Source organism: Jaculus jaculus, chromosome 1, assembly GCF_020740685.1.
Source record: "Jaculus jaculus isolate mJacJac1 chromosome 1, mJacJac1.mat.Y.cur, whole genome shotgun sequence".
Lineage (NCBI taxonomy): Eukaryota > Metazoa > Chordata > Mammalia > Rodentia > Dipodidae > Jaculus > Jaculus jaculus.
In genome coordinates this window covers 118,908,135-118,934,253 of record NC_059102.1, presented here as the reverse complement: position 1 = coordinate 118,934,253, position 26,119 = coordinate 118,908,135, and positions in this window count along the sequence as shown.

Sequence of the window (26,119 nt, the reverse complement as noted above, 5' to 3'; positions counted from 1 at the left end):
TAGGCTTTTCTTTCTAGAATCTGTCCTCGTCACCGAGTCTGGGAGTGAGCCTAGCTTCATGCATTCTAGGCATGAATTCATGAATTCATGCATTCTAGCACTCTCCCACAGAGCAACATCCCAACCTCCACGTCACTTTTGATCTTCATGGGTAAATAATCAATTCAATATTGAACACCACTGTCTCCAGAAGACCTGAACCCTGTCCTAAAAGTAACACTAGTTTCTCCCAAACTCCGTTCCTTCTTGTCCTTCCTAAGAAAGAATGCAAACGCTTGCAGACTCACAGATGGAGGTGAGGACTCATTCTTCATTTTTATTTCTACAAAACTCATGTGTCCCTTTATACACAGTTATATCTTCTTCATCCCGTCCCCTACAAAACTTAAAGAGCTGTTTGAAGAAAGAAACATGTAACGTAATATAATACAATAAAAAATAGCCAAAGAAGGGGATGGGGAGATGGCTCGGCAGTTAAAGGTTCTTGCTCCTCAGCCTGCCCGCTCAAGTCCATTCCCCAGTTCCCACATAAAGCCAGACACAAAATGGCACAGTACGCTGTTGTGTCAATATGTATTCTATGATAATGGGACATGAACCCAGAAGAATCCTAAAGCTTGAGGACCACTATACTGGCTTCCCAAAGGCAAAACAACATTAAGGGAGTCCCTGTCTCAAACAAGATGGAAAGAGAGGACTCAAAGCTGCCCTGTGACCTCCACACACACGTTATAAGCATGTGCGCACACACACACACACACACACACACACGCACACACACACGCACAGTTAAAAACAATGAACAATTTAAAAATAAAACAGCCAAGGGCATAATGGGAATGGCAAGAGAAAGTTGGAAACGATTACACAAAATAAAAGAAGATGGGTTCCCAGCACTGTACAAGAGGAAGTTGGGACACAAATGAAGTTCCGAGGTTTTCAAAGGCCAAAAGCAGAGGAGGAAGTTCTAGTGAAGGGATGTGTGTGGATCACAGCGTCAGTCAGATTAGAGGAGATGCCAGCTGACGGAGAAGAGCGGGCTTTTACTATGTAATGACAGCGTGCAGCAGCAGGCGGAGGTGGAGGGTGTGGCTGCTCGCACAATGGGACCAGGCCAATGAGCTTTCTCAGTTGCACGTCTTGTCTATTTACCAATTAGACAACTGACCATGGGCTTAGGTAAATTACTGAGTGAATGCCTTAATTAACTTTTCCTTGAGGACTGCTGAGAAAGAGAGAGAAGGCAAGGTAGCAATCCCCTTATTCCATGCCTCCACTTCTCAGAGCATGTCATTCCGTTAAGCATCCTAAAATCAAACGTTAATGCCAAACAAGGTAGCACACTCTATAACGCGAGCTTTTTTGAGAGTTAGCCTTACCAACTTGGGCCACATAGGATGACCCTGTTTCAAAAAATACTAAATGTGAATCCAAATTAAAGCACATGTAGTAAATCGAGAGACCTTTAGGATATAGCATCTGTCTCTCCTATGCCATGTAACTGCCAGCATTGTGCCTCTAACTGTACCTCAAACAAGCGCCCTCTCACTCTCATTTTCTGGGTTGTACATCCCCAGTAAATTGTACTCTGATCCCAATTCTCTGTCCCTTGTTATTACTCAGGCCATAAAACAAAGCACTGCTTTGTATTGCTACAACAAAATATTTGAGGCTGGTCTACTTAAAAGAACAGAAATTTACTGGCTCATGGCTCTGGAGAATGAGGAGTGTAGGAGCAGGATGCCATCAACTAGAAATCCTTCTGATTGGCTCAGCCCAGAGCATCAGGTGGGAGGATGGGGAAGGGCTTCAGTGAGAGGAGGACACTGAACTTGCTCGTATGACTACACTTATATCATACGAGACTATTCCCCAGATAATGACATGTATATATCTGCTAACAAGAGCAGACTGTAAAATTGTTCCCCTTCCTGTTAACAGAATAACCACTATACAATGGCAGCCTTTGCAGAGCAGGGAATGAGAAGATAATGTCTCACCATATAGCCCAAACAGGCCTTGATCTCATGATCTTCCTGCCTTAGCCTCCCAAGTGCTGGGATTACATGCCTAGAGAATAATAAGTCTTTAAGAGAGGATTAAAAAAAATCAATCTAGACTAGATCAATAGCTTGAGTTGTCACTTTGTTGATTGGCATCAATAAAACTTGAACTGTGTTCCCACTCTACAATATTCTTCCAACTATAAAAGCTAGGCTGAGTCTCGGTGTCTCTTAAGGTTTCCATGGACTGGAGCCATTAGCAAGCAATTAAGTAGAGAGGGTTGCCACAATCTTTCTATTTTAAGTACAAAAGAAAGAACTTTCAGAGTGAACACATGAGTATTGTTTTAGGGCAGGTGTACCCACACACATAGGTGCGTAGGTGTGCGTGTGTGCATGCTCACTTTGGGCCCTGATGTAAGATCAGCTTCTCACAGTAGATTGCTGTCAAGAATTTGAAAGGCTGTACTAAGGGCCCTGTAAGCCCAGGGACATGAGGCTTAGGTCTGACAGTTGCAGATCAAACCTACTAGTGTGCTGATGGCTCTACAGATAGAGAGTACTTTAGAGTCTGACAGGCTTGGATTTGAATCCGAACTTTGCCACTTATGACTCTGGCAGGATGCCCTGGAGCAAGCCACTCTCCCTTCTTGGGCCACAGTTTCATTATCTGTAGAATGCAAATACTAATGACCAGCTCATAGGATCATAATGAGGCATAAATGAGCAAATATAAACACTCAAGTCATATTATAATGCTCAAAAAATGTTAATTACAATCATTCATTTAAATATTTTATTATGACCATTATCATTATTCTTTTCAAATTGCACTGAAATTATTTGTTTACATTTCTTGTCCTAAACTCACACACACCAAAAAAAAAAAAAAAATCTAAAGTAGTCTTTATCATTGTATTTCCACAACAAAATTTCATTCAGTGAAAACTGATTATGTTGACAGTAGCTCCCAGGTCAGAACCTGGACTGGAAGATATGAAGACTGCCGCAGATGCAGTCCTGACAAGTCTATGAAAAGGACCTCCATTTGGTTATGAAGCTCTGAAAAGAGAGCAAAACGTAATAATGATGACTAATCATGGTAAGGCATTTTATTATGAGGTGAGGTCACCTGCACAATGCTGTTTCAATCTCCCAACCAACCTTGCTGCCCAGGAAATCAGAATTCTCTGGACCCACGGTTTCTACAGTGTGCAAACTGAAGCCACAAAGGTAAAAAGGACCAGAAAACCAAGACTGTTGACTTGGATCTGTGTTCTTTCTCTTGTTCTAGTGACTCTTAAATATCAAGTGGTGTCTAAGCATAACCAGAGAGCTGCTCACAAAAATGTATCACCAAGCCTCTCTGCTGGAGGTTCTTATAGCTTCCATTGTGGAGAGCAGCCATCACAAACCTCACAAGTGGTTTCTCTCTCCCTCCCTCCCTCCTTCTCCTCCTCCTCCTTCCTCCCTCTCTCCCTCCCTCCCTCTCTCCCTCTCTCTCTCTCTCTCCCTCCCCCCCCCCCACTGTGCCATCATATAGCCTAAGCTGGCCTAAAACTCATGGTCCTCTTACCTCTGCCTCCTCAGTGCTGTGATTAAAGACATGCATAGGCAATTCTGGCTTCTGCAGGTGTATAAAAAACACAAAGCAAGGGCCATGTGCTCATTCGTACATCCCCCCCAAAGCTGGCTGCAGTTAAGATGGATACCTAGAGGTCTGGGAAAGGAAGTCCTTGCCCCAACGTGCTCATGGTTTCAACTTGCCTCTCAAGCAAGTCTTGGGCTGTGGTGCTGACTCAATGACAAGCAGGTCCTCTAATTGCCTAGCTGACCAGCAGTGGCTGCCCCAAGGCCGGCCGTGGCCTGGACACTGTGACGGGCACCATGGGTGCCAGAACTCTGAAGGGCTGTGGGATAGCCGAGGTCTGTCTTCTTGAGCCTCCCTTGGCTCCGGCTCCCACGGTTTGTTGTAGACAGTACAGAACATTAATTTATAAGTCTACCTCCTGGAAAAGAGGTACAGTGTGAACAGAGGGAGCATGACTTTTATCTCTAAAATCCCTGCTCCCAGCTCCAGGCACTCACAGGTACCACTGAGCATGTGAATGACCAACTAATCAAGCCCAAGAAATCAGAATGTTTACAATTATTCTTAGTACTACGTTTCATAAAATGCCCTAGCGTGTCCCAGCTTATTCACTCAGTTTAACCACCTGTAGTATTCAGAAAAGTCTTTTGTTTTGTTAATCCATAATACAAATGTCTTATGTCTTTCATGGAATACATTAAAAACATAAAAAAAAGAACACTTCTTATGAAGCCATAAAAATGATAAACAATAAACTTTGAGGCTTTTGAGACATGAAACACCATAGAGTGTTTTGAAAAAAAAAAAAAAAAAAAACTTTTCCTGGAAACAATATATTTGAAAATGAAATTGCCATTTTGATTGCCAAATCTTGGCCTGTTTATCTCCCAGGGGAGTACGGAGAATAAGGCTTTGTGGCGGTGCCAGCCAGCAGCACTTTGAAAAATGACTTTCCTGGGCCAGGATCAGCACAGAGTCACTTCATGCTCTAGTGTTGAGCTTTCAGTCAGTGATACTCTTATGGAGGAAGAGCCATTCCCCATTTTCAAGCTATAGTCAGTCCCCACGCCTCAGAAATGGCAGTGTTAGCAAGAGGTAAAGCTAGAATCTCACAGTATTTGTCCTTCTGAGACTGTCATATGTCTTTTATCCTAATGTCCTGCAGAACCACCCAGATGTACTTGGTAGCATGTCCTGCTTTGCTCATGTAGAAGAATATTGCACTGTATGTAGAGAGCATGTTTTCACCCATGTGGAATTCATTGGTTGGATTCATATCTTTGCTGTTATAAAGAATTCTGCAGTGGATGTGTGAGTGCAAATATCTCTTCGAGATGTTGATTTCAATCATTTCAATATATGAGCAGAAGTAGAGCTGTTGGACTAGTTCTGTTTTGAATCTTCTGGGAACTCTCCAGTCTGCTTTCCGTAACAGCTATGGTATCAGCATCGGAGGTACGTAAGTTCTAAACACTGCCTGTGTATACAACATAGTGCTTATCGTTCATGATATTTTATTGTGTGCTTACCATTTTGTTGTTGTTGTTAAGAGGGTACCTTTCAGGCTGCAGAGATGGTTTATCAGTTAAGGCACTTGACTACAAAACCTAAAGACGCAGGTTTGATTTCCTAGTACACATATAAGCCAGATGCACCAGGTGGCACATGGGTCTGAATTTGTTTTCAGTGGTTGAGGCCCTAACACACCCATTCTCTCCCTCTCTCTCTTTCTCAAATAAATGAATTAATTTATTTTAATAGAGGGTATGTGTTCCTATCACACACAAGCAAGTGATGGGAGTACTAGGAAGCTCCAGGTGGTAAGTAAGTATGCGACACTGATGCTTTAATGGGTGTCTGCTTATTGCCAAACTCACCAAATTTATTCATTAAATAAGTGCAGTTTTGCATATCAATTACACTTCAAATAAAGCTGTTGAGTCTTGAGATGTAGCTCACTGATACAGCACTTGCCTGGCACATGTAAAGCCCTGTTTTCATCCTGAGCATTGCAGAGGAGCAGGAGATGGTGGAGAGAGGGCTGAAGTAAAAGGATCATGAGTTCAAAGCCAACCTGGACAGCATAGTGCATTCTAGGCAGCCTGTGTTACATAGTGAGACAGTATAGAAAGAAAGAAAGAAAGAAAGAAAGAAAGAAAGAAAGAAAGAAAGAAAGAAAGAAAGAAAGAAAGAGAAAGAAAGAAAGAAAGAAAGAAAGAAAGAAAGAAGGAGAAAGGAAGAGGAGAAGGAGGGAGAGAAGAAGGGAGGGAGGGAGGAAGGAAGGAAGAAGGGGATAAAGAAAGAAAGGTGAGGCTGGAGAGATGACTTAGCGGTTAAGTGCTTGTCTGTGAAGCCTAAAGACCCCGGTTTGAGGCTCAATTCCCCAGGACCCACATTAGCCAGATGCACAAGGGGGGGGGCACACATCTGGAATTCATCTGCAGGGGCTGGAAGCCCTGGCGTGCCCATTTTCTCGCTCTCTCTCTCTCTGCCTCGTTCTCTGTCTGTCGTGCTCAAATAAATAAAAATAAACCAAAAACATTAAAAAAAGAAAGAAAGAAAGGGGAAGGGAGGAAGGAAGGAAAGAAAGAAAAAGCTTTAATGAATTTGTTTCAGAGTTAGTATATTTCACTCTCCTGGACTGTGTAGTTAAACATGGCTAAGATGGCAAAGTCAATTGCTTTATCATCACCAAAACAAAAAGAAAAGGAGAGTGAGAGAAAAAGAGAAGAAAGGAGAAGGGGAAAGAAGGTCAAAGAGAGGGTGGGAGGGAAGAAGGTAAGGGAGGCCTAAGCAGAGAGAGAGAGAGAGAAAGAGAGAGAGAGAGAGAGAGAGAGAGAGAGAGAGAGAGAGAGAGGACACTGGATCCCAACCTACTCCTGGAGCGAGATGTGGTGATATCCGCCTTTAATCCCCACAATCCAGAAACTAAAGCAATGAGCTTGATGTTTGAGACCGGCCAACCCATGCTACAAAGCATCTTTCTCGCCCTCCCTTTTCAGTCTTCATCCTACGGATTTTGTGTACAAACCATGCTACTCCAAGTTCAGAGGCGTTGTCATAAAATACTTCAAGTAACTTGTCACGAATGGAAAACAAGGCGGAGGGAAGGGGGGAGACCTTCTCTCTTCAAAGAACTCTCCTGGCCTCTTCTCTGCTCTCCCTCACCCAGTCATTTAAAAGAAACCCCGCTCTTCTGAGGAAAATGCCATGCTTTGCTTGTGTTTGCGTTGATTTGTTTGCTTTCTGGCTTGTTTGTGGTTTGTGACAGGTTCTTGCTATGTAGCCCTAGCTGGCCTGGTGCTCACGGCAATCCTCCTGTCTCTGCCTCCCGAGTGCTGGACTTACAAACACACGTCACCTCTCCCGGGTTTAGCCCAACCTTTGGATGCATGCTTAGTAAGTGAAGTTTGTGATGGAGCCAACGAGATTCAGGGCCAGGATGAGTCCCCTGCTCCCTGCTGCTCACCGACAGAGAGTCTGGCTGGGCTCAGGAGCGCTTCATTTCAGTGGCCCACCTGTGTGTGTCGGGGAGGGGCGGCAACGAGGCGAGAAGCAAGCGCAGGGTGAGCATCTCGGTTTTCTGACCGAATAAACGGAGGACAAGGGGAGCCAAGTACTGGCTGTCTTAGGAAGCCAGTCTTTTCTCAGGCAGCACTTGCTTCCAAAGGCCACAGTCCTGTATTTTGCTGAAGTGCTGGTGCTAATTCTGTTTTTGTTAATTACTGTTTGGTTTCCCTTAAGCCCATCCTGACTCATCCTTGAGCCAAGGGTAGAGGTGTTGGAAGGATATGGGAAGGTCGGGAAGTGACGGACAGTGACAGCAAGACAGGCGCTGCATGAAGCGCAGCATGGGCCCTGTGTGGTGAGAGCCGTGGGGCACTGCGCACAAAAGTAGCCCCGCACGCAATATACGCTACATAAAAGGGCCTGGTCTCAAAAACTTGTCTTAAGTAACACTAAGTTTAAACTGAAGTGTATTGCGTGTACCAGCTACAGAACACATAGTCCGGATGTCATGAAAACACTGAGTTCAGTGGCACAAACAGGAACTACCTTCGCTTTCTAGATGAATCCACAGTCTCTTTAAGGGAGTCCACATAGGATTTTACTAGAAACAATCTTCCTTCTTCTCCCCACCCTTCTCTACCTACCTTCTGGCTTGACAGCAGGCTGGTGGCTTTTCTGTAGAATCTAATCAGTGACAGGCACCCAGGCCCATTTCTCCAGATAGTGATAAATTAATAGCAATGTGGCTTCGGGGGCTCGTACGTGGTGAAAGGCAATGAGACGACTAGTTCTTTATTGCCATGTACTCTGTGACTCAGGTTCCTTGTTTACTGGCTTGTTGGGAAACTTTTACAGCCTTGTTCTGCCAAATATTGCTCTCCTTTGGGTTAAGGCCTCATTCCTATAATACAACTGCTGAACTTTGGACAGTAGTAAAGTCACTCTTGCTATCATGAGCTGACTCTTCTTTGAAAAATTATAAATTTTTTTCTTCTGAGAACATTATTACATCAGGTGATTACTCCATATCCAGGGTGCAAACTACCCTTGGGCTCTTGGTAGCCAGTAGCTGGTAGCCTGAGAAAGAACCAAACTTGACTTCTAAGGCATTAGTTTGTGTTTCTGTCATTCGTCCTGTTTGATGTTGTCTGGGGTTGAGCGAAGGCTCTGGTGCGTGTTATCACTGAGCTATGTCGCCAACCATTTTTGTATTTTTTTCCTTTATTTTGACAAAGGTCTCACTAAGTTGCCCAAGCTGGTTTTGAACTCATTCTGTAGCCCTGGCAGGCTCTGAAATTATGATCCTCCTGCCTCAGCATTCTGAGTCTCTGGGGTTATAGGTCTGAGCCACCAGACCCCGCTGGCAATACTTTCCAAACGTGGCTCACATGGTAGAACAAATTGATAGGCTTTAAAAATCAAAGATGCCTGCCTGTCTCACCTGTAAGACTTGACTTAGTTAACTCTGGGGATTGTCCTAGGCATGGAGAGTATGACAAGCTTTCCAGATGGTTCTCTATGCAACCATGATGTTGGAACTGCTTTGAGACAAGGCTGCATGATCTATTTAAAATCAGAGGAGGAATCCAATCACACAGCTCAGGTAGAACACTAGCAAAGAGATTCAGATAACTGTGGAGCCCCTGCAGAACAACAGCTCCGGCTCTAGGCCCTTTGGGGATTACAGATGTCATAAGACAGAAGCAATCAGTGGTGGTGCAGGGGCGGGGGGAAGTTGGTTAAGGGCCATAAAGGAAGATTAAGTTCTGGCATTATATTGCACAGTAGAGTGAGGTAGTGAACACCAATGTATTGTAATAGATCATATGCTTTAAAATAGTTAGACAAGAGGTTTATGAGTCTTCCCATCATGAAGAAATGAGAAATAATTGAGGTGATGGAAATGCTAAAACCTTCAGTTGATCATTATATTACAGAAATGAACTAAAAATACCACCCTGTGATTATATGATTAGCTTGTATCTGTTAAAAATAAAATGTAATGGGAAAACAAGTAAGATGGCATCACAGACTGGAGGATCATTCAGGGTGGAGGGCAAAAGACAAAACCAGTGGGACAGATAAGAGGATAAGCACAGGGAAGACATATCCCATGAGCCAATGGGACACCATACATGAGTATGACTCTCTAGAAAGGGACTCCTGGGACCTCCTTCCTGAGAAAGTGATGATCAAACCCTGCAGCAGCAGTGAGAAAAGCAAAAGGACTACAAAGCCAATGTGCTCCCAGTGCAGGGAAACATCGTGTTCAATTTTGTGTCCCAAGTCTAAGGGAATGGCTGGATATGGCTGGGGCAAAACTTACTGGAAAGACCAAAACCAAAAGTAGAAGGCTGGAATATTTGTCTGACCAACTATGTAAAAGTGTGTGAAATGTTTTGTTTGGTTATTTTTTATTATTTATTAATTTTTTATTTAAGAAGTTGCACTCTTAGATCCCCTCACCCCACCCACCCCAAGTCTTTCGAGGGTCTTCTTCAGTGGCATTACTGGTGTTCATCGTGGGTTCCAAAAGGACTCAGTCAGTCTGGGTGGAGGGAGACACAGTGCCTCAGGCTAGTCCCACACACCCTGACACTCTTACAAATATTCTGCCCCCTCCTTGGCAATGCTATGTGAGCCTTGGCAGGCAAGATGGGGATCTGTGTTAGTGTTGCTTTCCCTGTGGCCTTTAGATCTGCTTTGATGGCATTTGTATGACCACAGTGTCTGACACCATCTCCTTGGATCTGGTTTTCAGGCTAGCCATGAGAGCAGTATTCGCGTCCCCACTTCCTCTGTAGTGACTTGAACTGACAATTCCATCACCCCAGCTGCCTGACCCTAAGAAATACAGGGGCATCTCAGTCCTGAGAGTCTTGGTTCAAGGACCCAAAGCCGTAGGACAGCTGGATAGGTGTTCATATCACATACTTCTCAGGCTGGAAGAGCCCTTCAAGGTCATGGAATTCACCAGCTGGTTAGCATAGTACATGACTGCAATCCCAATTCTTAGGAAACAGAGGCAGAAAGAGCTTGAGTTCAAGGCAAACCTAGGCTGTGTGAAGACAATAAGCAAAACAGACGTGTGGATAAAGGAAGGCTCACTCTTTCTACTTGACTGACTGTGAGCTGAGTTCAGGTCTTCTCCCTCAGGGGAAGGAATGCAGCTCAGAAATCCATACCAACATATCATAGATAGACTGACTTAAATAACAAGCTATTAATCAGAGTTCTGGGCTGAGAAGACAAAGATCAAGGTGCAAACTAATTCATTTCCAGGTGACGGTTCTTTTCCTGCCTTACAGATACCTTCCAATGTGTAAGCCTCATTCCCTCCCAAAGTGCCAGCATTAAATAGCATCACAATGGGGAATGGTAAAAGGTCGTAGCTTTGATATGACTCTTAGAGGACAAAGTAGTATAACTCCCATTTCATAGATGAAACTAATGAGGCCCAAAAGAATAAAGTAACTTCCTAATTCACCAAGCTTATAAGGACAGACAGGAACATGGGTGACTGTTTCCTTCCCAGTTGGCACTGACATCTTTTTACGACTGCCATGGTTTAATGGGAACTACTCTAAAATAGAGCAAGGTTCTCATCTTTAGACATGAGTAAATATAGGAAAAGTTTCTCAACCTTACTACTTATCTGGGAAGTAGTAATTAAAATGACAGCAAGATTCCATTTTTCACTCATCAGATTGGCAAAAATTACAAGAGTCATACTATCTGGTGTCAGAGGGAAAGGTGCACTCTTAAATATAGCTTGTAGACACGCACATCAGTGGAGGATGTGCAATTGGAGGCAATTTGGCAGTTTCCATAAAAACTTTAAAAGTATACTCTCTTTGATCAAGCAATTTTGCTTCTTGATACCTACCCCAGGGAAATAGTTTCACATAAGTGAAACTGCATTTTCTGGTAACAATGAAATATAGGAAGCTCGCTGTGTCCCATGCACAGGGAATAGTTCAAAGGGCTATGGTGTATCCAACCTATGGCATTTGTGAAACCTTCAATAGAGTGAGTCTATTTCCATATCCCAACATGGAATGCTTTATTCAGTAAAACAAACACATTGTAGGGTGTGGAGAGTACAGTTGTATTTGTGAGGTTGAAACAATCCACCAGATAGGGGCTGGAGAGAGGATGCAGCCATATAAAGGGCTTGCCTCACAAGCATGTGGATTTGAGTTCAGATTGCCAGCACCCATGTTAAGAAACTGGATATGGTAGCACAAACCTGTAACCCCTGGGCTGGGAAAGTGGAAACAGAAGAATGCCTGGGAGTTGTCGGCCAGCTTGTCTAGCAGTCGGTGATCTCTAGATTCAGCACGATTCTTTATCTCCAGAAAGTAAGGTGGAGAAGAATAGAAGAAGACCTCTGAAATTGACCCCTGGCCTTCACATGCATGTGCGCACACATGCACATGTAAACATGCATACACACATACACATGCAAAAAAATTACCATCTATACCAACAGTCTATGTCTATATATGTGGTATTTCATAGAAAAATTCAACAACACATACACACTCAAACTGTTAACATTATTTCTGGGATTAAAGTGAACGGGATCCAAGGGGAGATTTTATGTTGATGAGGCAATTAAAATTTCACAGTGATAATACATTCACAATATTCTTACTGCAAGTAAATAGATGCCTATATAAACAAATATCATGGAAAGGAAACATTGTCTTGCACAATAGATCTAGTTCTCAGACAATAACCTTGCAGGATGGACAATGTAGGATGACTTCCTCAACAGTTCAAATGAGAAACCGTAGTCTGAGAAAAGACAGAGCTTATCAAAGGTGACAGGACAGGTCCGTGATGAAGCCCATGCCTATGGACCTCTGTTCCAGTGTTCTGGGGGGTGGCTCCTCCCTGCTCCAGTCAACATCCACGGTTCTGAAGCCATTTTGTCTGGGATCAGAGGAAGTCATCCACACGTCCTCTTAAGAAAATGCCCAACTCTTAAGGAGCTGAAAGTTGTGAAAGCTTCCTCATCGTCTATTTTCAAATCACAGCTGGGGTAGGGAGCAAGGTCCTCAGAGACTCCTGAAACCTGAAGGATTGATGTTGTAAAGGAATCCAATGTTCTGTCCATTTCCATCCAAATGAGTCTCATTTTGCTGATGTCTATAAAGTCTGACTTTATAGCAGAGAGCGCTCCTGGAACTCTGTCTTTAATAAAAGGGGAAAGAAGGGGAACTACTAATTTAGTTTCTTTAAAAGGCATGTATTTTCATGCACATTAAGTCCATCTGTTGGTGAAATGGATGCCTTTGCACAGTGTATAATTTGATAAAACCCAAAAGAACTCAGAGCTCCTAGCTTGAAGCAGAAATAGAGAAAGTGGCTGGGAACCTGACTAAAGTGGAAGAAATCCACCAAACACTATTTTTAGAACTAAAGCCTGATTCAAAAAAAAATCATTATGGAGAAAGATTAGTGTTCTTGGCATAGCAGCCTCCCAACTCATTTGAACTACTGTGGGGACTGATATCAAAGGCCCTGCCATCTCTCCAGCTTATTTGCTCGAGATCTCTTTCATGGCACTGTGCAATATCTACCACCTCATTTTCTGTCTTCAAGTGTGTAATGGGTCCCTATTGGCTGCAGAGAGCTTACAAACTACCAGATAACTACACATTTACTTGTCATAATGAAATATCTAAAAAAATGTAGGGGCTAGGATAATAGATCAGTGGGTAAAGTGCTTGCCACATGAGCATTTGGACTTGAATTTGTATACCCAGCACCTACATCAAATGACAGGTGCTGAGATGTGCACTTTCAATCCCTGAAGTGGGGAGGGAGAGGGAGGAGGATTCCTAGCACGTGCAGACTAGCTAGTGTAGCCAAATCAGTGAGTCCTGGATGCAGTGAGGGACCCTGTCTCAACAAAGAAAGATGAGAATAACTGAGGAAGACATCCCTCATCAACCTCTGGCCTACAGACACATACACACACACACACATTCGGACATGTATGTCCATATACATACAAACATGCACATATCACACATGCATACATGTCTCACATACACATGCAAAAGTAAAACAACAAATGTTGATATTTAAGAATTCATATTTCATATCAAAATCCAGATTTTTGATTCCTTGAAAAACCAGAAGATCTAGCTACGTATGGTCCACATTCCTGCAGAGCATTAACGAGTTGATGGTGAATAGTGGAGACATGATTTAAATAATATTCACTTCCTGCTGTGCTACCATTCCCCACCTATACTTACCTTGTCCTGAAGATGTTGGATGTTGCAGTTCCTGGCCAGAAAGATGTCAATCAACTTCACAGAAGGGTATTCCAAGTTCTCCCATTCTCCTCCTCTGTCAGTTCTGTCTCTGTTGATTTTCTTAGATGATAAACCATCATTTATCATTAGAATTTACCAAGTAGAATGCTAGGTAATAGGTAGATAGACTAGTGAATTGTTTAAAATGAATGGATCTGTTGGGGAGGGTCCCAGAGGATGTCACCTACAGATGAGAATAATGAGCAGGGTTGGTTGAATGATAAAGGGTCCACAAAGATAGGGTTGTACTTTGATTCTAGAATCATTGGAAGTGTTCAGATCCCTTGGCTTGAAGAAGGTGAGCTGCCTCCCAGAGAGAAACAACAACTTCCTGTTGGAAATGCAGCCAGCTCAAGATGACCCTGTAGTATAGGATCTTACCTCCAGTGGTACAAGGAGGCACTTAATTAGCCAAAGTCAGAAGTGAAGCAAAACGGGGGCCTCCTGATGCAGCCCACAGAGGTCAGATTTCTTAGGCAGATAGCAGAACAGAGAAGGGCCAGAATATATCCAAGGTGCAAACCAATGGCAAAGGGCCAGCTTCATTCTATCTTTCAAGGAGCTCACAGTTAGGTACAGAGAAAGATGTGTTACCAGATTAAGCAAGTGCAGGAGAAGCACTGTTGTACTGTCAAAAATCCTAAAATGTTGCATGGATCCAGAGTAAATCCAGAGAGTGGCAGCTGACCTAAGACAATCTGGAAGCTCCTAGAAAGTGAAAAAATTCAAGATGGAACTGGAAGTGCTGGAACAACAAGAAGTTATCCTTAAACAGCTTGTAAGGAAAGGCAGGCTGCACATGAAAGGAATTTCATTGCTTAGGTTTTATGTATACCATAAGACCTGGGTGTGGTGGGGTGAATGTGAACTACCCCCCCCATAGCCTCATGTTTATGATTAAGCCTCATACCCATTCCCAAGGTCATGGAATCTTGCTGGTGGAGGCATGTCACTGGGGATGGCCTTGAAGTGTATTAGTCCCACTGGATGTTTAAAGCCAGCTCATCCTTGCTGCTGCCTCCCAGCTGCTGTGACAAGATGTGATGCCTAGACTCTGCTCTGCCATACTTGCCCCATCATGATGAAACTACTTCTCCAGATCATAAACTGAAATAAACCCTTTCCTCCCATAAGCTGCTGCTTTTGGTTAGCTGTTCGGTCCCAGCAATAGAAAGTTATTGCAACACTGGATCATTCAAGTGTTTTCCAACTGTCCCCTGACCTTTCACAGTATTTGAAAAAATAGGATTCATCTCATTTCATTAACTCAGAATTATCTCTCTAAGCTATTCCAGTCTATATCAGTCCAACAAAAATGTGGTAAGCATGAACAAAAGACAGAGATTACAATACTCCTGACACCATTATGCAGAATAACCAAATGTCCATCAAAACCTAGTTTGATGAATTATGATAATTCACTAGAACATGATACAGCAGTGAGAATACAAAATCTACCATATACAAAAAGTACATTTGAGGGCTGTAGTGATGGCTCAGCAGTTGAAGGTGCTTTCTTACAAAACCTGCTAGCTCTGATTCAATTTCCCAGTGTCCACATAAAGCCAGATATACACGGAGGCTTCTATAGAGGCTTTAGCATTTTCTATCTCTCTCTCATAAATAAAAAAAGATATTTTTTAATTTATTTATTTGAGAGTGACAGAGAGAAAGAGGCAGAGAGAGAGAGAAAGAGAGAGAGAAAGGGAGAATGGGCATGCCAGGGCCTCCCAGCCCTGCAAATGAACTCCAGACGTGTGCACCCCCTTGTGCATCTGGCTAACGTGGGTCCTGGGGAATGGAGCCTTGAACCGGGGTCCTTAGGCTTCACAGGCAAGCGCTTAATGGCTAAGCCATCTCTCCAGCCCCAAAAAGATAATTTTTAAACTACATTTGAATTTGAATACCACCAATATAATATTAAGTGAAAGTAGGCACAGAAATACACATCCCAGTAAGATTCTATTTATGAACAGATCAAATTCAAGCAACGTTGAATCTAAAGGTGTTAGGACTCAGGACAATAGTAGTTTCTTAGAGCAGCGATAGCTAATAGAAGGTAGCTTAACATGGAGAGTCCAGTGTTGCTAAATATGTCCTCTTTTATGACCTGGGAGCTCATCATGTCTGTTCCTGAAAACTCATTGAGCTGTAGTGGATTTGTGTACTTTTCTATATATTATACTTTGAAATGTTTCTGAAGTTTAAGTCACCTTGTCTAGAGGCCTTCCAGGTTATAAACGAACCATGCTTTTCTTCCTTTGAGCTCTGAAATCCCTTAGATAAAACATATCCAGACATGTGAAACCCACTGAGGAAAGGCCATGACGAAGGGTCTCTGGGTCTGCTTTATCTCCCTAGTAGTCGGGTGATGGTGGGAAATCCTATCTGCTCACTTGGCTTTACTTGCACCTTTGAAATGATGGAAAGGAGAATGTGTGCTTCCATTTCTCAACAGAGATAAAGAACTTTAGAGGATTTCAAGGTATGGGGTTTCCCTCATTGGGATTTCTTTGCCAAGCTAGACTATCCCTAGTCATAAAACAACCCTACAACCCTGAAATGGGTCTCTGTGCTTCGTGCCCCCCAACTTTCTCATCATGGAGGAACCTCAGTGTGAATTTTTTCTCCCATGAGCCTCACATCATTGAAAAAGAATGCTACCTGTTGAGTAATAACCCATTTGTTTTAATCAAGATATTTATATTAACTCCAGCCAAACCTTATGATCCACATGAGATAATCAATGACCCTCCACTGGGTTGCATAATTCTGCTCATAGCAATCTAATCATTTAGTTCAGTAGGAGATCCATAGCAGGGAGTCAATATAGCTTTTCCATGATTAATTTTAGGTGCATAAATTAACTCAGAAGGCCTTGTTTTTCTCATAATTCTCCTGAGGTTGAGGGCCCCTATGTTAGCCCCTCACCCCAAGTACTCACAAGACTTTGGATTTCAATTTCCGCTATCTCATGGTACAACTTTCCTGACTTCTTTTTGGCAGTGATCTCAGAATGATATGGACTCCATGATGCTCTACCTAAGCCAAAAGAAATGAGGTAGGAGTATTTTGGTCTTCTGAATTCTTAGTCACTGTTACTGACAAAATACTCAAGTACAGAGTAAACCCCAGATTCTTAAACTCTGAGTCATAACCCTATATATATGGGCTCACATATGTGAATATGGGAGTTATGAAATACTTGACGACAGTAAAAGGTTTATGAATGCCCCACAACAAAAAATCAATTCATAACCAATGTGTTTTGAACCTGAGGTGTTTCTGACAGGCTTCTCCCATGCAATATCTCTCAGCTTTACTACAGCCATGGTCAATGCCCAGAAGCTCGCCATACTGGGTAAGCCGGCTACCACACAGCACCAAGAACTCTAGCTGAGGCACCTCGGCTCAAGTTTAAGACTATTATATATTATGAACATCAGTGTTTTGATTATACATACAAAGGTTTCTGCTCTCCTAGAACCATAATGGTTTAACCACAGAAAATACAGCATTTTAATATTTTTCTATCATCATTCCTTATCATGTTAGTATCAAATTAGTACATCTTTCAATTGTGTTGTGATAGAATGTGTGGGTTTAAAAAATTGCTGTCAAGTCTCATTTAAAAAAAAAAAATCAGTGAATGCTTTTGGCTTGTGATTAAGACAGAAGTTCCAACAATTTCTGAAATGACCCTAATGCACTTCTGCCACAATGTACTGTGTATTTATGTGGTGTTCTCAGCATTGACAATTATAAAATCAAAATATTGCCTGCAGCCTTTTCCCATCAATTGACCAGAGTCCAGGTACCCTCTTATCCTCCAAGTACCTCAACCCCAGCTTTATAACCTTTGAAAACACTAAAAATCATGCCCCTGCATCAGCTTCTTTCAGAGCCAATCACATGCCAGATCACCCTTAGCCCCTTAATCACAAAGTACACATCTATAATAACATTAGCGAGTAGGTGAGAGTTTATGAACTCAAGGAACATAATGGTCACATCTCAGGTACTGACTGGCTCCTAAGGTCAACCAAATCTCACTGTGGGGCAGATCTCAAGACTTCGTTTGCAATCAGAAAGATGGCATTGGAAAGACAGCCCAGGAGAGCACAAGTATGAACCACTGCCACTTTTGGGAAGCCCCTACCTCCAAGAACAAATTTGCTGTGGGAAGTAAAGCAAAGCTCATTTCTATTTGCTACTTGAGTCTGAAAAGGACTGTTGGTCAAGCACATTCAAAAGCCAATTCCTCCAGGGCCCTCAGCTGGGATTAAAATCTCAGTAAGGTTACTGGCTGCAAGGTCATGTGACGCAAGTGCCAAGTGTTTTCTGCCTACATCAAAGAACGGATGAAAAGCCAGCCGACAGTGCTGAGGCCACAAGATGCCTTTTGGTCAAGTGATGAATTTGGTGACAGTGGCAATGGTGGCCAGATCCACAGGGTCAGTGTCTCTGCCAGTGGGAATCATGTGACCTGGGCCAAGCTTGACAGCACCATGTCTGTTGTTGACCAATGGAAGTGTGCGAGTCTCAACTCTGAAAGCTCAGTTCTTGCAAGTTTAGAATTTGTCTCGGACAATCATGTCATAGCCTGCTGGCCACGACTGCTGATCCGTGCTCTTTACGATGACAACTGAAACTGCTTGACCTTTGTCTCCAGCGAGATAGTCCCAAACAGATACTTTTAAAGGCAGCAGAAGGACTTCTTTGTGGTTTTTAGTTTTTTCCTGTCACATCTCATCTTGATCAAAGCTTCTCTTTTAGTAGTTGATTATAGAAAATTGTCACAGTAACTTAAAGAAAAGGGAGAGGGAGATACATCCATTGTCTGCTAGAAAATTAAATAAAAATTCTGCAGAACTAATAAAAATAAAGCTACCAACTCTGAACAGTGTTGAAGATGCACTACATTCTCTACCAACTACAGCCAAGCTTTGGTTCTTTGCATAAAAATAAATACATTCACGCCATTATTATGTAAATTTGTTTTCATTTTTAATAAATTCTAATATTATAAATATATGCCAAAGAATTGTTTCAAAATTAATTTATGTATGATTATGAAGGTGTTTGATTTGAATACCTATGTTGTATCCCAATATACTTAGGGTCAAGTAAAAATTTCTCAGGTAAAAAGGGACCTTGAGTGGAAAAAGTTTAAGAAGCCCGGTTCTAAACAACAGAAATGTACTTCTCACAGTTCTCAAAGCTGGGAAGTCTAAGGTCAAGCTGTTGGAAGACTTGGTGTCTGCTGAGACTCACTTCCTTGTGCATAGACTGTTCCTTCGAGCTGTGTCCTTGTGTGGTGGAAGGTGGAAGAGAGGTCACTTGGGTTCCTGTTTTGGAATACAAATCCTAGTCCACTCTAGCAATCTAATTACCTCCCAGAGGCCCTGCCTAGTAATACCATCACCCTGAGGGATCAAATTTCAACATAAATTCAAGAGAGAAGAATGGATGCAAACATTCAGACCTTGGCATCAATGTTGACTATATATGTGATATACCTTTATAAATAATATATTTCAATTCTTATATAATAATTATACAAATGCATGGGGTGTGGTATGACATGTCAACACATGAATACAGCTCAAAATCATCAGCTTGTACTGCTCATCTATGCTGATATTGTCCCAGGCAACTTACATAAATGAGTTCATGTACACAGGGGCATCATCAGATGTGAGTTTATCACTGACTTCTGATCCTTACTGGCTTGATGATCATATTGTAAGCCAGTACTTAAACACCCTCAGACTTCACTCCTTATCTATAAGACAGGGTTTCTCCTCCCATGGTGGTGTACGTTTCTAATCCTAGCACTTAGGAGGGAGGTTGAGGTAGGAAGATCCAAAGTTGGAGGGAAGACTAAACTTAATAGAGAGTACAAAGTCAGCCTGGGCTATACAGTGAATATAGACATAGTTCACTGAGTTCTTGGATTCAGGGTTCAGCACACAGGAAGTACTTCCTTGCAGTAGGGAGGTTCGCTCTTTGTAGTAATTCTGCTTCTTCACAGCATCTTTTCTCCAGAAAATATCAGTGGTAGATGTCGGGCATGATGATACACACCTGTGATCCTAGTACTCAGGAAGCTGAAGCAGGAGGATCACAAGTTTAAGGCCACTCTGGACTACATAATGAGATTCTGTCTCAAAAGAAGGAAGTATTAGTAGCAGAGGCCAGTAAGGTAAAAAGGAGACATAAAGGGTAGAGAAAGGAAGGGAAGAGGATACTTAATAGGTTGATATTGTATATACGTAAGTACAATGATTGTAATGGGGAGGTAATATGATGGAGAATGGAATTTCAAATGGGAAAGTGTGGGGGTGGGGAGGGAGGGAATTACCATGGGATATATTTTATAATCATGGAAAATGTTAATAAAAATTAAAAAAAAAAGAAGGCAGTAAAAAGGAAGGAAGACAGAGAGAGAAAAAGAGAGAGAGAGATGGCAGGCAAGAAAGAGAGAGGGAAGGAACATATTAGGAAAAACTGAGGCTTGGAAGGTCGTCTGAGAACACACAGAAATTTAATGGCAGACTCAGAATTTTTTAGCCTACCTCTCTACTTGATGCCCAGATGCTGCGGCTTTTCTACTGTTGCTTTCATTCCTTTGTAAACATTGGTATTGAGGGAAGTGTGAGATGGGGGTGGGTTGAAATATTTTAGTTATGTCATCTATTTAAAAGAATAAAAAATAAAATAAGTAAATCCTTGGGCCCTGTCTGAAAAGCTTCATTTTTCTCCAAGCTCATTTTCATATGGACTCATTGGTAGGTTGTCAGTCTTCTTTTTGTGACTGCTGTCAAATCTTATTTCCCAGTCCAACTGTGAGACCTTGGGGATCTACTTCCTCCCCAGCGGTGCCTTGGTTTTTCCTCCTATAAGAACAGACGAGTGGATCCGGACATGAAAACTGCTCTTGTGACATCACCCCAAGGCCGTCACATATGTGAGCAGCTTAGCTTCAAAAGTTTGACTTCCGTTCCTTCTTTATGAACTGTGTCAAAAGAGGAAGAAGGGAGGGAGGGAGGGAGGCAGAGAGAAAGAAAGAGAGAGAGAAAAAGAGAGACAGAGAATCTAACATCTGTTTTCACACTATGACTGAGAACTCATTCCTGAAACAGTTTTCATGCTTGACCAGAAAAGCATTTCGTCACAAGAAACAGGATCCGTCCCTGCTCTCTGCGCTTTGCTGATAAGACGGTAATGAATGTGCTGATGCGAGTTTCCAGGAATCGGAGCTGTTCAGCTGCTCCACCAGGGCTGCCACATCCAGGGAGGCAGGTGCCAGAGCCCAGCTGGGAAGGCCTTCCCTTTCCCAAGCAAGCCAGCCAAGTCCCTCTACTGGGGGGCTCGCTTCCCTTGCCCCCCACCAGGCTTCTTTAAGAACCTTGCCAGCAGGGAGGATTGCTCCTGCCACCTTCACGCATCCTTTTCCCTGGCTTCCCTGCCCAGCAGTTGGGGGAAACCCCTCCCTGCAGCTTCCACATCCCCAGTATGAGCAGAGTTCAGCCAAACTTCAGTCACACCAAGGACCCCAGGCCCCCACCAGAGTTAAAGGTCATAAAAACCAGGAGGTTCCAGATGGCTTCCTGATCACTTGTTGGAGGGTTCCCCGCCTAGCTGGCCCCTCTCAACAACACTGCAACTTATGTCATTAGCTTTACTGCCACACTGTACCGATACTACGTCAGCAAGAAGATGTGCTGTACACCTAAGAGCACCCTTGTCCAGGTTTGGAGACTAGACTCTCGAACCCCTGGAAGCATTCATACTCTCCTAGCCATTGTCAGACATTTTGGTCTTGGTTCCCCTTTGCAGTCTCCAAAACAATTGAAGACCCAAAAGAGCTGATCACGTCGGTGTCATAGAAATTAGAACTGAAGTTTCCGGACCTTAAAGATGCATGAACACATGTTCCACTTGTCATCGAACTGTGACAGCACTACACAGTGAGTGGCCTGCAGACATGACGAATAGGGTGATTTCTTCATGTGCTTAGAGTGATAGACACATGAGCTGATGGGGCCCCAGAAATGTATCAGTAAAGTATATCAGTGCTGGCCATGTGTGTGTGGGGGGGGGGGGGTGTGCGCACGCGTGCACATGTAAGGTTGTTTGTATATATGTGAGCAGACTTGTTTGTGGGGGGGGGGGTGCTAGAAAACAGCCTAGGTTGTCATCTACCCCTTCCTGAGACAGGGTCTGTCATTGGTCTACAACTAACCGATTCGGCTTGATTGGCTAGACAGTGATCTTCAGGGATCCTCCTGGGTCTGCTTCCCCAGTGCTGGAACTGCAAGCATGCCTGGAGTTTTCACATGGGTGCTGGGGATTGAACTCAGGTCCTAGTACTTGTGAAGCGTTTAGACCCACTGAGCCATCTCCCCATCTCATCAATATTTAATTAGAGACTGACAGTGAAGCCGTGTCACTGTGTTATCAGTCATACAGAAAACTCCGCAATTCAAAATAGGACATTTCAAAGAAAGTGGTGATTCAAAATACGTATTTTCTAACTTTTTAATGGCAACTTCCATGCATATAGACAATATATACCATGATCCTAGTCCCCTCCCACCATCTTCCCTTTTCCCTCCTGAACTCCACTCCACTGAATCCCTTCTCTTTACTTAGTCTTTCTTTTCTTTTTATGTCATCATTTCTCCCCTCCTTTTGCGTAAGTGATCAGCTACTGTGGGGCCATGAATACCATGGCCACTTTGTGTTTGGAAGATAGTATTATAAGCACTCCCCCTGCCCTGCCTTCCTTTGGCTCTGGCATTCTTTCTGCCACTTCTTCCACAATGGCTTCTGAGCTTGGAGGATGTGATGGAGATATCTCACTAAGTGCTGAACACTCCACTGCCACTGTCACTTCTCAGCACTTTGGTGAGTCACCTCAGTGGTTGCCACCTTTTGAAAAGGGAAGCTTCTCTAACCAACAGTGAGAGTAGCATTAATTTATGAGTATAAATTTATGTATTTAGAAAACAGTATGGTCAGCACAATAAATTCATTTAGCCAGAAAACAGTACTAGCTTTCCGCCTAGGGCTTATGACCTCCCCAGCCACAGGCTTTTGATTAGTTTTTCAGTGCCAGGCTGGAGTGAGCCTCAATCCAGTCCGAGAATAATTGTTGCCAACCCCCAGCCTCGTAACAGATATGCCACCAGTGCCTCAGCTGGTATATTTGGCCTGGATGGCAAGCTGTAGAACTTGCAGGGTTCACTGCTGGCTGAGACCATTGATGACTGTTTTTCTCCAACAAGGTACAGAGCTCTTTCCAGCATCTCTACAGCTGGTAAACAGGGAGGAGGCTTCCACTTAGCCCCAGCTTGATTTCTGCAGCCCGAGCCTGTGAAGTCTTCAGCAACAGGCCATTACCATTTAGTTCTGATGGATAAACAAGAGCCTTGGTAATGGCTTGTAATGTTCTGGGGACAGCAGGGATCTCTCTGGCCAATAACTCACTGGAAGGCACCCCACCTCTGGCACTGAACTTTTCTAGCAATAATCTATGGCTTCTGGGCACAACAGTCTCCACCCCTGCAGGGTTCTTCTCCCAAACTCTCTTTTTTGTTTACTTATTTATTTGACAGAGAAAGAAGGAGAGAGAGAGAAATGAGTAGGTGCACCAGGGCCTCCAGCCACTGCAAACTAACTCCATATGTGTGTGTCCCCTTGTGCATCTGGCTAATGTAGATCCTGGGGAATCAAACCTGGGTTCTTTGACTTTGCAGGCAAATGTGTTAACCACTAAGCAATCCCTCCAGAACCCAAACTCTCTCTTTTTTAACATATATGTTATTAGTTAGCAAAGAAGTAGGTTTCCATATGGCTTAATTTTGATTAACCTTCCTCCCACACCCTCCTCTCCTCTATCACCTCCCTTGATTCCATTCCAGCCCCAGGAGTCTGCCCCTCCACTTGCATATCTTCTACACCCTCCCTGAAGCCCTCTCTCTCCTCCCTTCCTCATGGCCCCTTTCTAGCCACCTCTCCACTACTGACTTTCAAAATACATGTTTTTGAAGGCCATGCTATAGTTTGGGTTCTGTCCCTGAATGCAGATGCTCTGCAAAGAACTGCTCCTGGATGGGGGCCTCGGTGATTCAGAGTTTGGCTTGGCTCATCTTGTCTATCAGTCAACACTGAATCATCCTTCTTAACAGATCCACTGGGATGTTTGGTAAAAGACTCCATCCCAGCTCAACAGGTGATCTGCTGGGACCCCACTTCTCACCCCTGTGAAATGAGCAGGCAGATGGTGGGGAATTTAGACTCTACTGAGATTTTTCCCATGGGTAAGGTCAGAGGTGTGTGGGACTCCAAAGGGGCAGTCTTCAGAAGTCATGGCTGACCATAGGGCAGTGCCCACCATTGGTCAGAGAAACTTCTTTTTGCAGATGGAGGAGTACTGGGAAGATTCAAAACTCATCAAAGAGCAGAGAATGGAGACTGTTCAGTGCTCATTGAGACATCTACATTACTCCCTGCAAGGCCCAGGGTAAAAGGTGGAAGGCCAGTGGGAAGAATGTACGAGCCAGAGCATGAGGAGGAGTGCTGGGGAACACCGCCTTCCAGACACGAAGTGACCATGGCACCCAACGCCTCAGTGGCTCTCATCACCTGCTCATGACCTGAGCAATATGAGGATCATCAGCGCTGCACCATGTGATGGAGGAGAGCAAAACGGCAGGGAGGGCCCATCCCACCTTAAAAAACGAGAAACGCGCAGGTGGAAAGGGAAAGGGGGGGGAAACAGGAGTGCAATGCCATACTTTCAAGCCCAAGAGCCCCTCACTGACTTTTGTTCCCAGGTTTCCAATACTGACCCTATGGGAATTGCTATCACCTTGGGGAAGTGGCTCAACCTTTTTCAAGTGGCATTTTCTACCAACACATGTCAATATGGTGTGATAGGTTAAATCCAGTGCCAGAATATGCATCCAGTACAAGGGGTCGCTGCCATCTTTGTCCTTCCCTGGAGAAACACAGCATCAATAAGAAGCCCTGGGACCTTTAAAAAACAAAAACCACAAGGATGTGAAAGCCAGAGCCAGAGTGGAGTTCTCTGAGTCCTGCAGGCACTCTGATGACAGGTGGAAACAGCACCCTCGTGTCCCACTCCCTGTCTGGGAAGGTTCCAGTCTCTCTGCCCGCATGAAAGGTGTCCCTATTCCTGGTGCCCTGTGCTGCTCTTTGGATGCAGTGCCATAGAGGAGGGGCAGGAAGAGACTTGGCAGCAAGAAACAGGCCCCACATCAGCCCCAGCCCAGAGCATATCTCTGGCTTTGTCCCTGCTCTCTAAGCTACGACCTGTGTCTCCCCAGCAAGTTAGCCACATCTAGCTTTAAGGCCCTCATCATGGGTGGGTACAATGGCGGTCCACATCTCCGAATCGCCCTGTAACGAAGCGACACTGTGATGTGAAGTGTTTAATGCCGCACCCTTGACTTGCCAAACAGATGGAGGTGGTTGCTTTTGCGCTTATTTCACTCAAGGATTACTGCTGAGCCCTGTTACGTTGATCCCATTCAGACAGGATCCAGACTGTGAATTAAGTTAATGCTACCAAAAGCCCAGACTGGAACCGCACACATTTCTACCTGTTGTACCACCCTGAGGCTGTTTCTTCCTCTGGAACCTGGGATGTTCTTGACACTGAGGGGTTACTAGGAGGGGTTTCTGGAGGCTGGGGTAGAAAGTGGCCCACATGGAGGCTTGGCACACAAGAGGACTTGAGACATGGGAGTTCCCTTTCTTTTCCTGCTCCCTCCCTGGAAAAACTGCAATGTTGGACGTTAAGGACCCTCTGGGGCTTCTCTGATCACTTGGCTACAAGGCTGAGGTGGAGACCAGGAAAGGGGTGTTGTGGTGTAGAGCAGGTCAGCCTCCTTTTGTGACTCCAGCAACCTGGAAACAAATTCCCTATCTGCTGGGCTGTTCTGCCTGACCAGCCGGCCACAGCCCTGCCCAGAACAATGGCAGGATATAGGCACAGGCGTGTAGGCAGGCTTTTAAGCTGGGTTGGACTTAGCTGAACAGGATTTGCCCCTAGCACAAAGAGGGCCAGTAGCCCCAGAATCACATGCAGGATGCCCCAGGAGGTAACCCTGGAACTCCCACTTTCCACTTTGCCAGGAGGACCCAAAAGATAAACCAAACCGGAGGGATTTAGCAATCCTTGGGAAAGAGGTGGGGAGACAGGAGATGAGGATTCAGAGCTCCAGTGAGCATTGCTGGAAGTCGCCTGAAACTAGGAGCCCATGGCGGCATTGTGGTTTCTGGTATCACTTCCAGACACGTTGCTGTCCTTGATAGCAATATGAAATAAGCTGGCCTGAGTTTGGTTTTCCAACACCTATGTAAAGCCAGACAGAAAGTGGCACATACACCTGTCACCCCAGGTTGCCTATAGCAATAAGAGGTGAGGCCAGGAGAATTTGGAAGCTCATGGGGTCCCTAGCCTGGTGCATGCAATGGCAAAACAATGAGAGACCCTGTCCATAAAAGAAGGTTGGCAAGAGAGGATAAACATCCTGAGATTGTCATCAGACCTCCAAGTGTCCACCATGTGCCATACACGCACACATGAACATAAATCCCCAAAGCGACAATCAACTATATTTAACATGCTGTATAATCCTCTAAATAGC